The sequence below is a fragment of the Leptonychotes weddellii genome, chromosome 13, assembly GCF_054177405.1.
Source record: "Leptonychotes weddellii isolate Sample4059 chromosome 13, ASM5417740v2, whole genome shotgun sequence".
In the NCBI taxonomy this organism is placed as follows: domain Eukaryota; kingdom Metazoa; phylum Chordata; class Mammalia; order Carnivora; family Phocidae; genus Leptonychotes; species Leptonychotes weddellii.
In genome coordinates this window covers 2,215,374-2,231,515 of record NC_138381.1, presented here as the reverse complement: position 1 = coordinate 2,231,515, position 16,142 = coordinate 2,215,374, and the positions used below count along the sequence as shown (strand labels likewise).

The 16,142-nt window shown below is 53.3% G+C and overlaps 1 protein-coding gene and 1 long non-coding RNA gene across 5 annotated transcripts in view; both read right to left on the bottom strand.

The window, feature by feature from the left end:
* The window catches only part of MBP (myelin basic protein), a 64,073-nt gene that overhangs the window by 40,803 nt on the left and 7,128 nt on the right, over positions 1 to 16,142 (bottom strand). The gene's annotated exons all lie outside the window — the stretch shown is intronic.
* Positions 7,153 to 15,557, bottom strand: LOC145716720 (uncharacterized). Its single transcript, XR_014139524.1, has 2 exons — positions 14,310 to 15,557; positions 7,153 to 14,077 (listed from the first exon to the last, which is right to left on the bottom strand). It is a non-coding gene; the product is annotated as an uncharacterized LOC145716720 (long non-coding RNA).

Sequence of the window (16,142 nt, the reverse complement as noted above, 5' to 3'; positions counted from 1 at the left end):
CTATCTACCCACTCACCTATCCACTCATCCATCCACCCAACCATCCACCCACCCATCCATCCATCCATCCATCCACCCACCCACCCATCCACCCATGCATCCACCTACCCACCCAATACTCATTTCATTCTTATGTTAGGCAGAATCCTAAGAATGGCCCCCAATAATTCTCACCCTTGTATAATCCTAAAAAAACTGTAAAAATGATAAGGTATCCCTTGTGATTGTATCACATAGAAAAGAGAAGATTATCTGGGACTGTTTAATCCAACCACAGTAGCCTTTTGAAGGCAGAGAGTTTCTCTAGTGGGTACCAGAAGCAGAGGTCAGAGAGATGCTCATGCAAGCATTAAAAGATGGGAAGCACCACTGCAGGCTTCAGAGATGGAGGGTCTACGTGCAGAGTCCCGAGGTGGGGCTCTAGTTGCTAAGGGTGATCCTGGATGACAGCCAGCAAAGAAACGGGGACCTGATCCCAACAACTACACAGACTTGAACTCCACCAACAACCTGCATGAGCCAGGAAGTAGATGGCCCCCTTAGCCTCCAGAGAAGCGCCCGACCTGGCAGTCACCTTGACGTCAGCCTTGTGTGACGCTGAGCACAGGACGCGCTACAGCCAGCCCGGACTTCTCGCCACAGAGCCAGGAGCTCCAAGGGGTGGTTTTCAGCTGCTAAGTGTGTGGTAACTGGGGACGCAGCAACAGAAAATGGAGACACGGCTACTGTGGGTCCAGGGAAGCAGTTGGAGGTGAACAAAGCAGAGTTCCTGCCCTCTTGGGCTTTCGGGTTAGGAGACAGGAATTAATCAATCTCACAGATAGCTACACACTTCACAGGAAGGAAAGAATCTCATTAGTGGGAGGGCCTCGGGGTCAGAGAAGCTTCCCTGCAGCTGTGGGTGAGCAAGGGTTTGCCAGATGCCAGGGGGCTGGGGTCCTGGGCACAGAAGACAGGAGCCACCAGAGCCGGAGGTGGGAGGGGGCCTGGACATGGAGGGGAACATGGTCCCAGCAGGCAGAGCGTGAGCATGCTGGGTGTTGAAAATCATGCAATGTGTGCTTTGTTCTTTATTCTAAATGCATGAGAAGCCCCGGGAAGGCTTTTTAAACCAGGAAGCAACATAATCAAATGTATGTTCTCAGAAAGTCTCCCTGGTTCCACTGAGGAAAGAAGCCAGGGCCAGGGACCAACAGAGAGGTTGGGGGGCCCACTGAGCAAGGGATGATGGTGGCCCGGGCAGGGGTCAGGGTTTCGGAGCTGGAGCAAAGTGCAGATCCGGAGGTTTAGGGGATACAAATCCGGACTGGTTTTGGCAAAGCTCTGGGGATGGAGGAGGAGAGAGGGGTCATGACCAGCTTCCACAGCATCAGCATTACCTGGGAACTTGCCAGAAGTGCCAATTCTCCGGCCCTGTGACGGACCCGCTGACTAGAAACTGGGGTGGGCCCAGCCGCCTCTGTGTTAACAAGCCCAGGGAAGCACCGCTCTAGCATGTGGACAAATGTCTGCCAAATAAAAAAAGCCCTTCCGAGGCTGGAACAGGGGCTCTCGGTCCAAGCTGTACACGATAATCAGGGCACTTTCCAGCCTCTGGGTGCCCTGCCCCGCAGACCGAGCCCACACAAATCTCAGGGCGGGGTGAGGGTGCCTTGAGAGGTATCCCACTGGTCTCCAGGGCCACCAAGGGGTCACGTTCCCCACGGTTTCCCTGACAGGCCCAGGATCTCTGCGTCATTCCTGATCCACTGCCTTCAGGGAGGAGATGGGTCTCACTGAAGGAACGCCTGGGCTATCCTCTACCGCAGGGAACATCAGAACCAGCCTGTGCTGAAGCCCAGACTCCAGCCGGGCTGACGCTGAAGTGGGGCCCGGGCATCACGCTCAGATTCCTGCAGTGATTTTCATGTGTCACATCTATAATACATCAACAGGAACCGCAGGAGGAAGTGCTGGGCCAATCCCTTCAAGCTTTCTGTAGGTCCCCTTCTCCCCCAAAGTTTGACACACAAAATAAACAGGAAGGTAAGAAGGTGCAAGGTATCGAGAGCTACAATCACTCTAGCAAAAATTAAAGAAAAGTGGAAAGAGCCTCAGAATACAAAAGTAGTGCAATGCACCCTGAGCGACCCCTTTAAGCCTGTCTTGGTTTATCTTAACCCAAACCACAACTTGGACACCAGCTTTCCAGAGCTTCAAGCTCTGTGCAGCCCCCGTCAGAGGGATGATAACCTTTTCCCGAGAGACGCTGTCTGGCTCCTGGATCATGAGTGTCCGCAGCCACAGAGAAGCAGCCCACCTCCCGAGCCCACCCACTGGCGCCGACCCCGTGTCCCGGTCACTCCCTTCGCTTTGACTCATTTCAGCCCTTTGTCCCTGCTGCGACTCTGACCCGGTCTGAGACCCTCCAGCCATGAGCTGTGATCTGCAGCAGTTTTTACTATATGAGATGAAGCAGCTGTGACCTCATTTCTGACTTGTGTGAAAATCACAAGCTCATCCGACGTGTCTCCTGGGGTGAGGAGCCCCTGCCCTGGCTCCGGACGGTCTCAGAACCACCCCCACCCCGGGCACCCTGCTCCCCGTCCTCCCTGGGGACCCAGGAGAAACCCACAGCCTCTGGCTTCCTCTGTGGGTAGAAGTGCCACAGAGGAAAGCTCAAACACACGCCCCCAACAACTTGACCCCGCGCGGGATGCACACTTGCTCATTCGAGCAAACGTGTCCGAGGGGCACCTGCGGGGGCAGAGGTAGGGGCGAGTGGGCGCGCATCAGGCCGGAGCCGCAAAGCCCCGCCAGCCTTCGCTGAGATGTTCGCAAATGAGCACCGGGAGCGAGGCCGAGCCTGCGCAGAGCCCCAGCCACCGTAACTGTTAAGAAGGGACGAATATAGTGCGGAAGCAAAGGAGATGTCCTTCCTCGGAGGCGAGGCCGCAGGACAGCTGTGGATGGGCAGCGGGGGGCCCTGCAGCCGAGGCGGCCGTCTGCTGGTGGAGGCCCCAGGGCTGCGGGCAGCTGTCACGGGAGGGGGGCGGGAAGGTGGCGTCCCACCGTGAGGAGCCTTTGGAGCACAGTGCCATCCGGGCGCCACCTCAACTGCCTCGCTGTGGGATTGTGGGAAAGACAGTCACCTGCCGGGAGACGTGGGTGCGGAGGGACAAGGGACTCCTGGGGCAACGTGGGCATTGGGTGCAGTTTGGTGATGGCGCCTTTCTGCTGCTCCTGACTCCTGGACTCTCTCTGGTCCTCCTGTGTGTGTGTGTGCATGCACACGTGTGCACGTGTAAGTGTGTCCTTGTGTGCGTTTGCAGGCACGTGGGTGCTGGGCGACAGGGCAGGAGGGGAGAGTGGGTGTTCCAGGTCCTGTTTATGCTTCCACGCTTAGTACTAAAGGACTTCTGCCCGGTTGGAAAGTTAATGCCACGCTGAGGTGCCGGGATCGAAGGAGCGCGCATCTCTACCCCAATCGGACATGTGAGGCAGTCAGGCCCGGACAGGCTTACGCCACAGCACGTGGCGAGTAGAAACGCCAACCCCAGGTGCCTGATACCATATGTGTATTTTTTTCCTACCACTTCATAACTAGGCCTGGGAATTAGGCAAACGCAAGGTCCCAGATCTGTGACTGTGTCGGTTCCACTCTGCCTTATCGTCTCGCTTCCCCAGGGCATGGAAGGGGGCAGCTGCCAGGTAAGGATGCACATGTGCAGGCGGGCATCCATGCTACTGAGGGCACGGACACGCGGGCACACAAGCACGTGTATGTATGCTACTCGCTTCATGGAGGAATTATTCACCAGTTAATTCACGGCATGGGTGTGGCTGCTAGCTTTTCACGTAATATTTTTTTTTTTTAAGATTTTTATTTATTTTTTTATTTGAGAGAGAGCATGAGAGGGAAGAGGGTCAGAGGGAGAAGCAGACTCCCTGCTGAGCAGGGAGCCCGATGCGGGACTCGATCCCGGGACTCCAGGATCATGACCTGAGCCGAAGGCAGTCGCCCAACCGACTGAGCCACCCAGGCGCCCTCACGTAATATTTTTAAGGTACAAGAAATCTTATGACTGGCTCATAGGCAGAATTTTTCGCTTCTATTCTGTACCCAGCAGAAATCAACATGGCTTCACTGAGTTAGCAAAGCATTCACATCATCAGTGATGCAAAAGGTGTTGGCAAACTTTGCCCACGACCCAATCTGGCCCATCGCCTGTTTTTGTACAGCCTGCAAGCTAAGAATGTTTTTGACGTTCTTAAATAGTTTGAAAAGAAAAAAATAGTATTTCATGACACATGGAAAGGATACAAAATTCAAATTTCGGTGTCCATAAATAAAGCTTTAACGGAACACAGCCATGCTCATTTACTGACAAAATCATCTGTGGCTGCTTCCAGGCTCCAAAGATAGAGTTGAGTAAGCACCAAAGAGACCATACAGCCCTCAGAGCCTGAAATATTTACTATCGGCCCCCTTTGCAGAGGGTTTGTTGACCTCTGTGAGCTCTCATCTAATTTTCAGCTCTAAGAACAGGCACAATGAGTTGTGCGGCCTTCAGAGGATACAAAACTGATGGCTGAACATCACATAACTTTAGGAGAGGTCAGTGTGCTGTGAGCCCAGAGCGTAAGAGTTTACTTAACTCCTTCTGTGCCCCCAGAGGTAAGAAGGTACGGCAAGGTATCGTTTGCTTTGGGCTTGAAGCTTTTGTGGCTTTTGACACATAAGGCAGTTTTAAAAATGTAGTTGGTTTTAATGAATGAAATTAATGACAATTATCTTCAAACAAGAAGATGAATGGGTATGCTTGCCAAAAGGACGTCAGCTCTCTGGAATCATCTTTTTTTTGTTTTTTTTTTTAAAGATTTTATTTATTTATTTGAGAGAGAGAATGAGATAGAGAGAGCATGAGAGGGGGGAGGGTCAGAGGGAGAAGCAGACTCCCTGCTGAGCAGGGAGCCCGATGCGGGACTCGATCCCGGGACTCCAGGATCATGACCTGAGCCAAAGGCAGTCGCTTAACCAACTGAGCCACCCAGGCGCCCTGGAATCATCTGTTTTTAATTCGTACCCCAGGGCCACTCGGGAACGTCTGCAGGGACCCCAGGGACAGAGACCAGTAACCCAAACTCAGAAGTGGAAGGTAAAGAAAGCAAGACCTGACCTGACTGGCCTGGGTGTCAGACAAAAGCTGATTCTTAGACCAAGAAAGGGCCCATCAGGTAGGAGCTGGGGGCCGATGGTGGGCGGGAGGAAAAGGCTGGTGATGGCGTACCACCTGAGGGCAAAGGAGCAGAGGAGGGGAAGGGGGCACGCGGCTGAGTCTGAGCACTTCTGCCAAGGAATCAAAGTCTCGTGTGTGACACGTCCCCCAGCAGAACTTCGGAGTTAGGAGGATGCTCGTGGCATCTGCGCCTCCCATGTCTGCCCCTGCACATCCCTGCCCCGTTCTCACATGGCGAATCTTCTCTGGTCACTGAGGAGCTTTCTGTACAAAATCACATATAAATGATAAAATTCTAGCGACGTGTGAGTCTGCATCTAGCACGCCGTTCATGTGCGTGCTGTTCATCTTTAAGAACCGAATGTCAGGGGCGCCTGGGTGGTGCAGTGGTGGAGCGTCCGACTCGTGCTTTCGGCTCAGGTCCTGATCTCAGGGTCATGAGATCGAGCCCCACGTTGGGCTCTGTGCTCAGTGCGGAGTCTGCTTTGACTTCTCTCTCCCTTTAACCCCCCTTGGGCTCATGCACTCTCTAAATAAATAAATAAAATCTTTTTTTTTTAAAGAACTTAATGTTATAATTTTCTTATCCTCCTTCTTTTCTTCCCTTTCAATTCTGAAAGTTGTTTGTTAACTGTCAGCTGATACGAGATTGCTTGTTTTGGAAGCATTACCGACAAAAGGCCTACAGAAAGCCAGAGAGTAAACAGCAGAACTTACATTCTCTATGTGAAACCAGTAAAAAGATGTGAAGTTTCTACTAATCACAGCACTATTTAAAAAAAGGTCAAAACTGGAGTCATCTGATGTGTAGATGAAGAAACACCCATTTGCAATAAAATGGAAATAACTATCAGTTTCCGTGATCTTTTTGGAAACTTTGCTTGTTGAATGCATAAATATCTAACATTTTACCCGCGGCTATTCCAAATTAAAGGAAGGAGGGAGTAGATGCACAGAATGTGGCCTGCTTTCTCGTCCTTTCAGTCATGGACACGTTCCAGAACCCATGTCCTTGGTCTTCCAAAAAGATCAGACACTTGGCATCGGACCGCCTTGCTGGGGGGTTTGCTGTGATCAGATGAAGAGGAAGCAAGAGTCCAGGATTTAACTGCTTCGATTGGCATCCCTTCTCTTAGCTGAAACATTATTTCCAGTTTAACTCTCCCCCCCTAGAAACAGTAATGCTATTTTGTAAGTATTCAGAGAATACTTGTATCATCCCTTACCTTTTAATATTTACTCTGTTTTGCAGGACAGGCATAATCCCTGGTTTACGGTGTAACGAATAATCGATACATTTATAGTTTGGTGAATGAGAGAGTTATTTTTAGGTCTTTTCTTGGGGACAGTTGCAGATCTGTTCTGCAGCACTTTCTGTCCCTGGAAGCCAAGGAACAATGGTGTCAAATGTCTGGCGCAGCAGAGATGGGGGCTCTGCGCACAATGTGTGCTTTTCACCGCCGGCCCCCGGCAGCCACAGAGTGCTTACACCGTGCCGACCTCGTACCAGCTCGTGCTACCTGCTGCTCGGCTTTCGGGATAAAAAGAACTTGAAAACTCTCCAGGTTAAGAAATACGCAGTGAAATGCTCTAAAAAACTCAGGCAATAAAACATGATTATTCAGAGCAAGAAAAGGTGATGTGACACTAGATAAATAGGGAGAAAAAAGACATTCTAAGAGATTTATAAAAACGGCCTCAGGTGAACTCTTGTCAACTCACCTGCTGCTTTAACTGTTCTTAGATATGTGCTGTTTGAGTAAAGTGCATACTAATATAGTTTTGGGGGGGTTATTTTCTTTTTTGAAAATCATTTCAAGACCATTTATCACGATCCTATAGTCAGATAACCATTTAATTTCATAGGGTATCCAACCGAAGAAACCGAAAATATCCCATCTACTTATCCAGTGGAAGTAGATACTTTTAAAGATTGATTTATGAAAATTTTAAATCAACCACAATGGGTACTTGTGATCATCTATTTTTCTGTTTTGTTACATGAACCTTGAACAAATTGATAATTTCATGAGGAAATTATCATAAGTGGGAAGTCAGCATTTCCACATCAAGGAAATAAGCTCACGTCTATATTCATATGTGGATGTGTTTTACAAAGTTCTCCAAGGGAAATCAGTCCCCTTGAATCTAACATAACGTTTTAAATCTTCATCACAGAGCCAATGTGGTGACATTTCCCACCAGTCCTGGGTAATCTCAGGGGTCCCGGTTACTGGTCCCTGAGCACCTAAGAGCATCTAACTGGTCCCCGGTTGTGAGATGTAATCTGCCAGGCGCTGTCACCGCCAGGTGCTGACCCCCCAAGGCCAGCGTCACTCACAGTAGGTCGGGGGTGGGCTGTGAAGTCCCCTCTGTCTGTACGTCCCCGCAAGCCCAAACATGGCACATTCGGCGTCGTCCTTAGAAAGTGGTTTATCGGAGACAAAGCTTTTAATCTCCCCGAATACTCGGTGCCTTGTAATGGACCGACGGTTTCACAGTGTCGTGATGGGAGCATGTTACTTTCTCCTCTGCGTGCCACGTGGGCCCAGCGCCGAGGGAGGATGGATGTGGAACGCATCGAAGCCGATCTCTTCACACCTGCCTCAAGCGCCGTCTTAGCGGATGCCACTCATACCCCCGGGCGTTCACACCACAGCGACCTGCTCAGCTTTCAAGGCCTCCCTGTCGCCTCAGCCACTCCGCTTGACCTTTGCTGACCCCGACTCCCACTACAGGCTCTGCCCCACCTGCGTCACGTGCGGCCCTGGCCTCAGTCTCTGTCTCTGGTCACCTCCACTCTCCCTCTTGGCTGTGCAAACCACCCTCACCAGGATGTGCATCCCCGCTCTGGATGCTGGTGGCCTGGGCTGATCTGCCCGCGGCGGCTGGGCTTGGTATGCCACTGGGTTCATGTCCAAGCGGCAGCGGGTTCAGTGCGCTAACCTTGATTACCTGCTCTCGATGCCTCGGGGCAGGAAGCCTGTTCTGCCGCAGGACCCAGGGCCACGCAGACTGACCGGGTCGCCTGGTGAATGCAGCAGGGAGGACAAGGAAGGCCGCCAGGCTGGCAATGTGTGGCCTGAGGACAACGCGGGGAGATGTTTGGAAAGGCAAATCTGCAGAGCTGAGAACCGATCCTGCCGTCACAGTCCTCCCGCCTCCCCTCTGCAGGCCTGCAGCCCCCACTTCAGCGGCACCCCTGCAGCCTCAGCCCGGATGTGCCACCACCATACCCATTCCCCCACGGCATGATCTCTCAGTCCCCACCGTGCTCGGGACCCTCGGCGCTCACCCACCAACACGCCAAGACCGCACTCCTAGCTCGGCCTGCAAAATCCTCTTGCGATGGTTCTGCAAGGGGCAGAGCGACCCTGTCTTGCCCAACTCTGCCCTCGTCTCCCCGCTCCCTGCTGAGGCCTGCAAGCTCAGTTCAGAAGCCACCCCTGCCCCCGGCGTTACGGATCCTTCTCTCGGAGGCTGGCCCTGGGGCTCGAACCGTCCCGGAGAGCACCTCGTCACACTGGTGCCCCCCCCCGCACTCGCCTCCCAGTGGAGGAGCTCCACACTTACCTCTAAGGCACCTAGAAATTATCTGCTCTGGGAACAGACAAAATCACATCTGAAGGGTTGGAAATCAAATTAAATTCAACTCGTAACGGGAAAAAAGCATTTGTTAAACAACAGCTGTATGTTTTTTCTGTTCAAATAAATTTACTTCTAGGAAATGGACATGTCTGTCTCCCTAAAGACAGTTCTTAGGATGGTGGTAGATTTCTGTGTTGTTGTATTATGTGCACACGTGTGTGTACGGCGTGTGTGTGACGGAAGACTGCCCTTTATACGAGATACATCCAGATACATTGATAAATGGGTGTCTCTGATCTGCATACGTATCGTGATTGAGGCTTTCTCTTCTAAGTAATCCACTCACATGCCTGGAGTCAGTCTGCTTCTTCTTTCCCATTGGAAAAGGAACATTACATCCTGGAGAACACTGATGACAAGGGGACCCAAAGCAGCCTGAGCACAGCGAGTGGACAGGCCACGGCCCAGCCTCCATGAAAACGTGACAGCCTACCGATGAGACAACCGATTGCTGACCTGGTCAGTGCTGGACTGAGCATGTCATCGATGTATGAGGCAGCCCCCAGCAGAGACGTGTGTGTGACCAATGACCTCACAGAACACCTGCGGCTCCACTGGCCTGGGACGTACATTCTGAAAAGCACCTGGGTTCTCGTGGGAGTCAGGAGGGCTGGGGTCACCAACATACGTGGACAATGACAGAGTCCTGCAGTGCTCAGTATTTCTACCTTCTGTAGCCAAGGCATTTTCAGAGTTGAAATTACTATCATGAATTCATTTCATCTCTTTTTTTTTCTATTAGAAAAAGCACCAATTGACCGTGAAATTGCTGAACCGGTCAGCGAGTCGGCCACACACAGGACGAAGGAGAAGGAAGCCGTCGCCGGGCTCTAACAGGCCAGAAGCCGGCCCGCGTCTCAGGACGGGTGCTAACAGGACGCCAGGGTTAAAGTGCTGCTTGAAAATTCAGCCGACAGCAGAAGCACAGCTCGGGGGCAAGCCTGTGAGCGGACTGGACGTGTGTGTTGTGAAAACACCTGGAGGGGAGCATTTCGTTAATGCAAACTGTTAGCTATGGTACAAAATACTAAATAATCCACACATTCAAATGGCTGGGCCAAACTGCAAGTTAGCTACGGATACTCATTTTTGTCCGTGTTGATCTGTTAAATATTTCACCACGTTCCTAGTGGCGACGTGAAGACCTGCAGCCACTTCCGTCCCAGGAGTGTCGGAGACGTTTTCTGCCAAGGCTGTCATCCTATTTCGGGACATTCACAGACATGGGAACTTACTGCTGTAGGAGCAAAATACCCAATTTCGCCGGAGTGCCTCAGACCCCTGGCCCACTCTCCCCCACGAAACAGAGCAGGACAGTTTACTCGAGGTGAGGGCAAGACTCAGAACGGGCCCAGAGGCGCAGAGTTCAGAGCCTGTGAGGATCCCGTGGCAAACCGCTGCCTCTGAGCTCTCCCAACGCCAGCCGTCCCCGCTGAACCGAGAGTCTGGGGTGGGCAGCCCCTCTCGACGTGCCAGTGGGGGGGTGCCTGGGGGCATGCGGCAGATCATGGTCCCCAGAGATTTTGAATGACCGTCTTGTTCCTTGGGTGCAGGGAGGGGCGGCTCTGGAGGATGTGGGGAGAGGTTTTCAGCGTCGGTAAGCATCGGCTTAGAGAAGCTGAACTTGAAGGTAATCATCCAATGATGACCACAATTCCTGGAGGTGGGAGAAGAAATCTCTGATGCCACAAAATATCGGAGGTCCCTCCATTCCTCAGCTGCCTGTGAGCCTGACATCTCCAGCGATTAAGGGAATCAGACACTAAATGCACTTTTCCCCTGGGTGGTGGAATGGGGTTTGATAAACACCCACACGCGAATGGTAGAATAAAAATGATTGTGTACACAGACAGCCCTGCCCCCTGGAGCTCAACATACGAACAAAATAAAGCCGTGGCCGGTGGGCGTCCGCCCGAAGAGCAGAGCACCTGCACCCGCGGAGACCGTGAAGAGTAGAGCTGCCTCAGCAGGGTTCATGGCAGCTGGGCGAGCGGGCAGCCCACACCTGCACCAGCCGGGAGCGGACCAACACATCAGGGGCTGTCCAAAAGAAGGCGCAGAGTGCGGCCCCTCGCCCCCACTTGGACAGACCTTAAAGACACCGTGCTAAGTGAGAGGAACCGGTGACAAAGGCCACAAGTATCAAGTCAGCAAAGCCACATACAGAGGATTCGTGGTTTTGGGGGCTGGACGTGGCGGGGAGGACGGGGAGCTGCCCGCGGCAGTTGCTTTCCCTGGGGTGACAACAAGGTTCTAAATTAGATTAGAGTGGACCGGGCACAACTCCATGAATATATTAAAAGCATTAATTTGCCCGATTAAAGCCGGTGAACTTTACGGTATGTAAATTATATCTCCATAAATCTGCTGAAAATGAAAGCAATTAAGGAGGTCTCCATTTTACTGTGGTATCGCTTCAATATAACTTTTCAACAAAACAGCAAAGAAATCAGAAGACATAAGGGCATATGCTCAGATTTTCAAGGCAACTGAAAGAAGTTAAAACATGTTGAGTATTTAATTCCGAATGCCAGCAAATTAGCTGGTGATTACGTATCTACCAGAACATCTCGGGTGTCATGCAATGAAATAATTAGATCTATTATTTGTCAGAAGATTCTGTGCAAAAATTATAATCACAGGACTACTGAAAACAACTAAAAAGCTAGAACTCTAATAATTAATTTTCTAAAATGTGACCACCAAACAGTGCCGGCAAGAAGGATGCTGTCGGTTTGAGAATTAAAGATCTAAGTGTAGCAGGTGTCTCTTCTGGCTTCTCTGCTTTGAACTCCTCTGTCTCCACTTGGAAACACTCTCCTTCCACTGAAAATCCCTTTTGCAGGGACTGGCGCACTCAACAAGCAGCGGGTGAGAAGTGGCCCTCTAGGCTCCCCCGTTAGGTGGGGTCGGTCTTCCAGCTGTTAGAGTGCTGTGTGCTCCTGCCTCCGGAGCATTCTGGGGATGACCTACTGGTGGGGAAAAGGCAGCAGCATGTTGCAGCGAACGTGTTAATGACCTCCAGCTGAGGGGGCTGCAGTGGAACAAAAAGGGGCCCGATGACCGGAGGAGGCAGGGAGGCAAGACAAGCCAGTGTCCTCATGCCGACACCACCGTGTTACTGACTTCTTCCCCCCAAATCGCTGCCCCGCAGGTATGACAGTCTGCATCTTACAGGTGCCCGTAGTGAGGCCCAAGGAGGTCAAGGCGGAGAACACGCACTTATTAAGCGAGAGTCGGGATTTGAAGCTGGCTGAAAAGCAATGTCCAGGACTGTCCACTGTTTGGTCCACTGCTGTCCCCCTGCACTCACACAAGATGCAGAATGGAGAGCGTTCTAGTCTGGTCCCCGTTCAAACCCGAAGGAAGAAAACACTGGTCTATTTTCTGTCTTTGAAATTCCTGCAAGTGTAGGCTCTGAGTACGGGAGGTAGCTCCAGTGGGGCCTGGAAATCATGCCAGATGGTTTGAAAGGAGTATTTTGCCTGTTTGAGGATGTCGGAGCTCAGATTTGTTTGCCTTCAGGAAAGGGTCACTGCTGTTGTCCAGTCCCGCCTCTGTACCCCGTTACTTCTGGTCCCATGAAGATGTCACTGCAGAACTCCTGACCACCTTCGCCTCCCCAGGGGATGCCCACTCCCGTAGCCACAGAAACAAGTACTGTGTACTGTTTTGGGTTTTGCTGAGTGTGGACGTTGTCACTGCTGATGTCCTAAGCAGGGTAACTGTAGCAACGACAAAACCCACGTGTTCTCATTGAGCAATTCTACCCACATTCTTGTCCTCTCTTGCCTTGGAGAAGCTACATCTCCCAGAGCCCTACTGCCCCACGGAAGCAGCATTTCCAGACTTGCGAACGGCTGCTTCATCGAGGGACAGCTGGCAAAGAACCCTTCTCTCCTGGCTCAAGAACCTTGCTGAAGAGAGAAGCAGTGGCAAAAATAAAGACTCGAAAACTCACATTTTGAAAATAAACTAGGGTTCTGAAGCACAAAAATAGCATTCTACTTATATTTTGAATGTCAACGTACGTACTTTCCCCTTTATAAGCTTTGCCGGAGCCGACAGCCAGCTACTGGGCCCTTCCCCGCACACTCCATGACTGGACCCCAGCTGAACCCACTGCTCAGCGAAGGGTCTGTGTCGGTGGCTTAGAAATTCCCACCTTTGAAGAATTTATGCTGCGTTTGTACAGTATTTCAGAGAGATAGCTCCTTGAGTGAGTCGAAGTGCCGCTGATCGTCCCAGGCATCTAAACTTTAAGGACCATTTACTGGAAGCCAAGGAGCGTGTGCATAAGACATGACTGTGTTCCTAACGTCTGAGCCCTTGGCATCCGCCCCCCGACCTACAGGGCAGTCTATGGTTCCCCGATTTTCTCTTTGTTCTCACGCTTCCCCCCCATCACCCCGGCCGGCTCCTCACCCCCACACGATCGCAGATATTCATTTCTCTCCTTCAATTTTGATGAAAATGAGGAAGAATGACTTGGGGGACCGAGCAGCATCCCTGCACAATGAGGCGCATTCCTACGTAGGGGAGAAGCCAAGACCAGAACCTGCTGTGCAGGAGAGCAACGCGGGCCGGGGGGGCGGGGACGCCCACGTCCTGCAGGGTAAACGTCCTGCTCTCCTCTCCCAGCCCACGGTGCCCGGACAATAATACCGCGCTCCGCTCCGCAGGCCCTCAGGGCACTGGCATCCGGATCGCACTGAAATACGGAAGCGCTTCAGTCTTCCGTCCGGGCCAACGGGGGCCTGCAGCAAAGCTCAGAAGACCTCCACCCACATGCTCCAGCACACGGCCGAGCGGGGCTCGCTCTTCGCGTACGGAGCCGCCGGGTCCCCCGGGCTGCCCGCCGTGCCCGCACACAGACCGACCGACCTCCGCCCACGGCCTCTGAACCAGCTGGGGGTGGCTCGGGGGCGCCCTGCCCTCCCTCCCTCCGTGCGTGCGTGTGAGCACATGTGAGTGTGTCCATGCACGTGGGAAGGAGTGTGCGCATCACATTCCACGCCACTGTAGTTGGGGCTGCATCCGCTTCCAGAAAGAAGGACAAAGCTTGTGCTAAGATCCCCCGAGATCACACGGCGTTCAGGGAGTCCCTGCTGCGTTCAGCTCACGGAGGCGTCCCGTAGCCGTCTCTCCACCTGTGGCAGGTCGTGCTCTGACAGCGTTGTAACACCTGCTCACGTCTTCGGCTCTTACAGCTCCCGGGAAAAAGAAATTGAACATTAAGATGTGCTTTTTGAAGTAATTTAAGTTAAAAAAACTTTCAGCTAGAGGCATGGGTAAGACCCCTTGGTGTTGGAGACACAGGGAGAAAGGCGGGGGCGTCTTCCTAGGTACACTTTATATACTTTGGGAAGTCCTGAAATGAAATGGTCTGAATGCACCAGGTCCATCTAACAATACATTCCAGTCAGGATGTGCCTAAATTACCTGGACTTCACTTCTGGCGAAGAACACGCCCACTCTAAGGGCCTCCGACCTCCCGGCACCTCGCCGCGTTCATCACCTCGAGGAGCAGCCCCCCCGCCCCCAGCATCCCTGGTACAGGAGGTCACCTGCCAGACAGACGGAGGACGGCTTCTCTGGATCTGGGAGTGTCCGGGGAGGCTTGGGGGGCCCAGCAGTGACACTCCACTCGGACCAGGAAGCCTGGGCTGAACAAGGACCTCCTTTCACGTGACCCTTCAGTGGCTGCGAGCCAGGGAGCTGCGGGATGCGCAGCGAGGACTGAGGACCACTAACAGCCCTCCTGGCACATCACACATCGCAGCTCCAAGGAGAAAACCGGGCAGAACGCAACTGCAAAGTGGGACTCAGTCACGGCCGTGGTGTGGACAGGAGCGGGGTCGGTCGGCGTGACGGGTAGGGACAGCTGTGGGTCTGGCAGGATTTGGCCGGCAGCGCTGCTAAACCCAGAGCGTAGTGTGCTGTTTTAGTTTCCTTTCTAAACACGTCATTTCTTCAGTTTAAAAAATACTGACAGTAACGCCCTTGGTGGAGGTGAGGAAGTGGGGAGGCTCACCCCATACGGACTCATGGCAGAGACACGCAGCCCCTCCCTCAGTGGGAGAGGCGGACGAGAGGGTGATGGAGAGGTGTGCATGCGTGCCGCTCTGCCCGCCGGCGGGTCCCGTCCTCGGGCCCCAGGCCCCTGGACACGTTCGCGGGGGCGGAGGCTTCGGGAGGGGACAGTCCACCGCCGCCCTGCAGCTCCGGGGTTCACTCTGCAAGTTCAGGCTGCGTGTGAGGCCGAGTGGGAAATGGTAACTTTTACTGACGGGAGCCAAACGTGCTCGTTCATCAGGCGCACAGCCGCAGGTCAGATGAAGCGGTCCACGGAGAGGAGCCAGGAGGGTCATGCGTCCCCGGGCCTCAAGCTGGGACCCATTGCCGGCCACTGGCCGAAACCCATCACAGCTGCTATTTGTAAGGTCTGTGTTCCCCCTTTGTTCTGGAAGTCTGTCAGTCGTCCTATTGTGGCCTGGATGGCCTCAAGTGACTCCTAGCCACCCATTTTATGGTGCAGGCCAGGCCCAGTGGGCTAAGGGTGCTGGGGGGCCACCGTCAGGCCTCTTTGCCTCCGGACGTCCAGCAAGTTCCCTCCTGGGGCGAGCCTCCGCTGGACCCAGAGCCGCCTTCCGGCACACGCTCAACCACCGCAGGTGCCTGCGCCCCCCGCCCCCCGGCCCCCCTCCCAGCGCAGCACATCCCCCCCCACCTGACCTCACCTGCAGACCTCGCGGAGAGGTGCTGGGAACGGTGTGAGCCAGTGCCCACCGTGCAGAAACCTCCCTCGGCTCTAGGATGTGAACGACGGCACACTCCGCTTCTGAAGTTAGAAGGCTGTTAAGAAGCCGCCAACGCTAGCCCTGCTGTGACGGGCCGGCGAGGCCTCGGGGAGCGGAGAGGCCGGCAGGGCCTGCCATGAGGGCAAGGACATGCCCAGCGCAGCGCCCCGCACCCCTGTCGCTGGGGCCCCGCCCCTCCTCGCAGTCAGTGGGGGCGCCCCTCTCCGCAGGACGCACCGGAAGGCGGGACCGAGCTCCTTCACCCGGAGCCGCCACTCCCCACTGGGGTTGCGTGGCCCAGGGTTTCACCATTATGGGGAATTTATATGGAAAAACTACAAACCGTATCTACGGACAGACCGTTTTTATGAAAACGCTGGAATGAAGGTAGTCTCAGCAATTCCTAATTTCAAAGAACAAAAGCAACCTGCAGAGTTTCAGAGATATTTTGCCGGTGGGAAGAACACTTACCCAC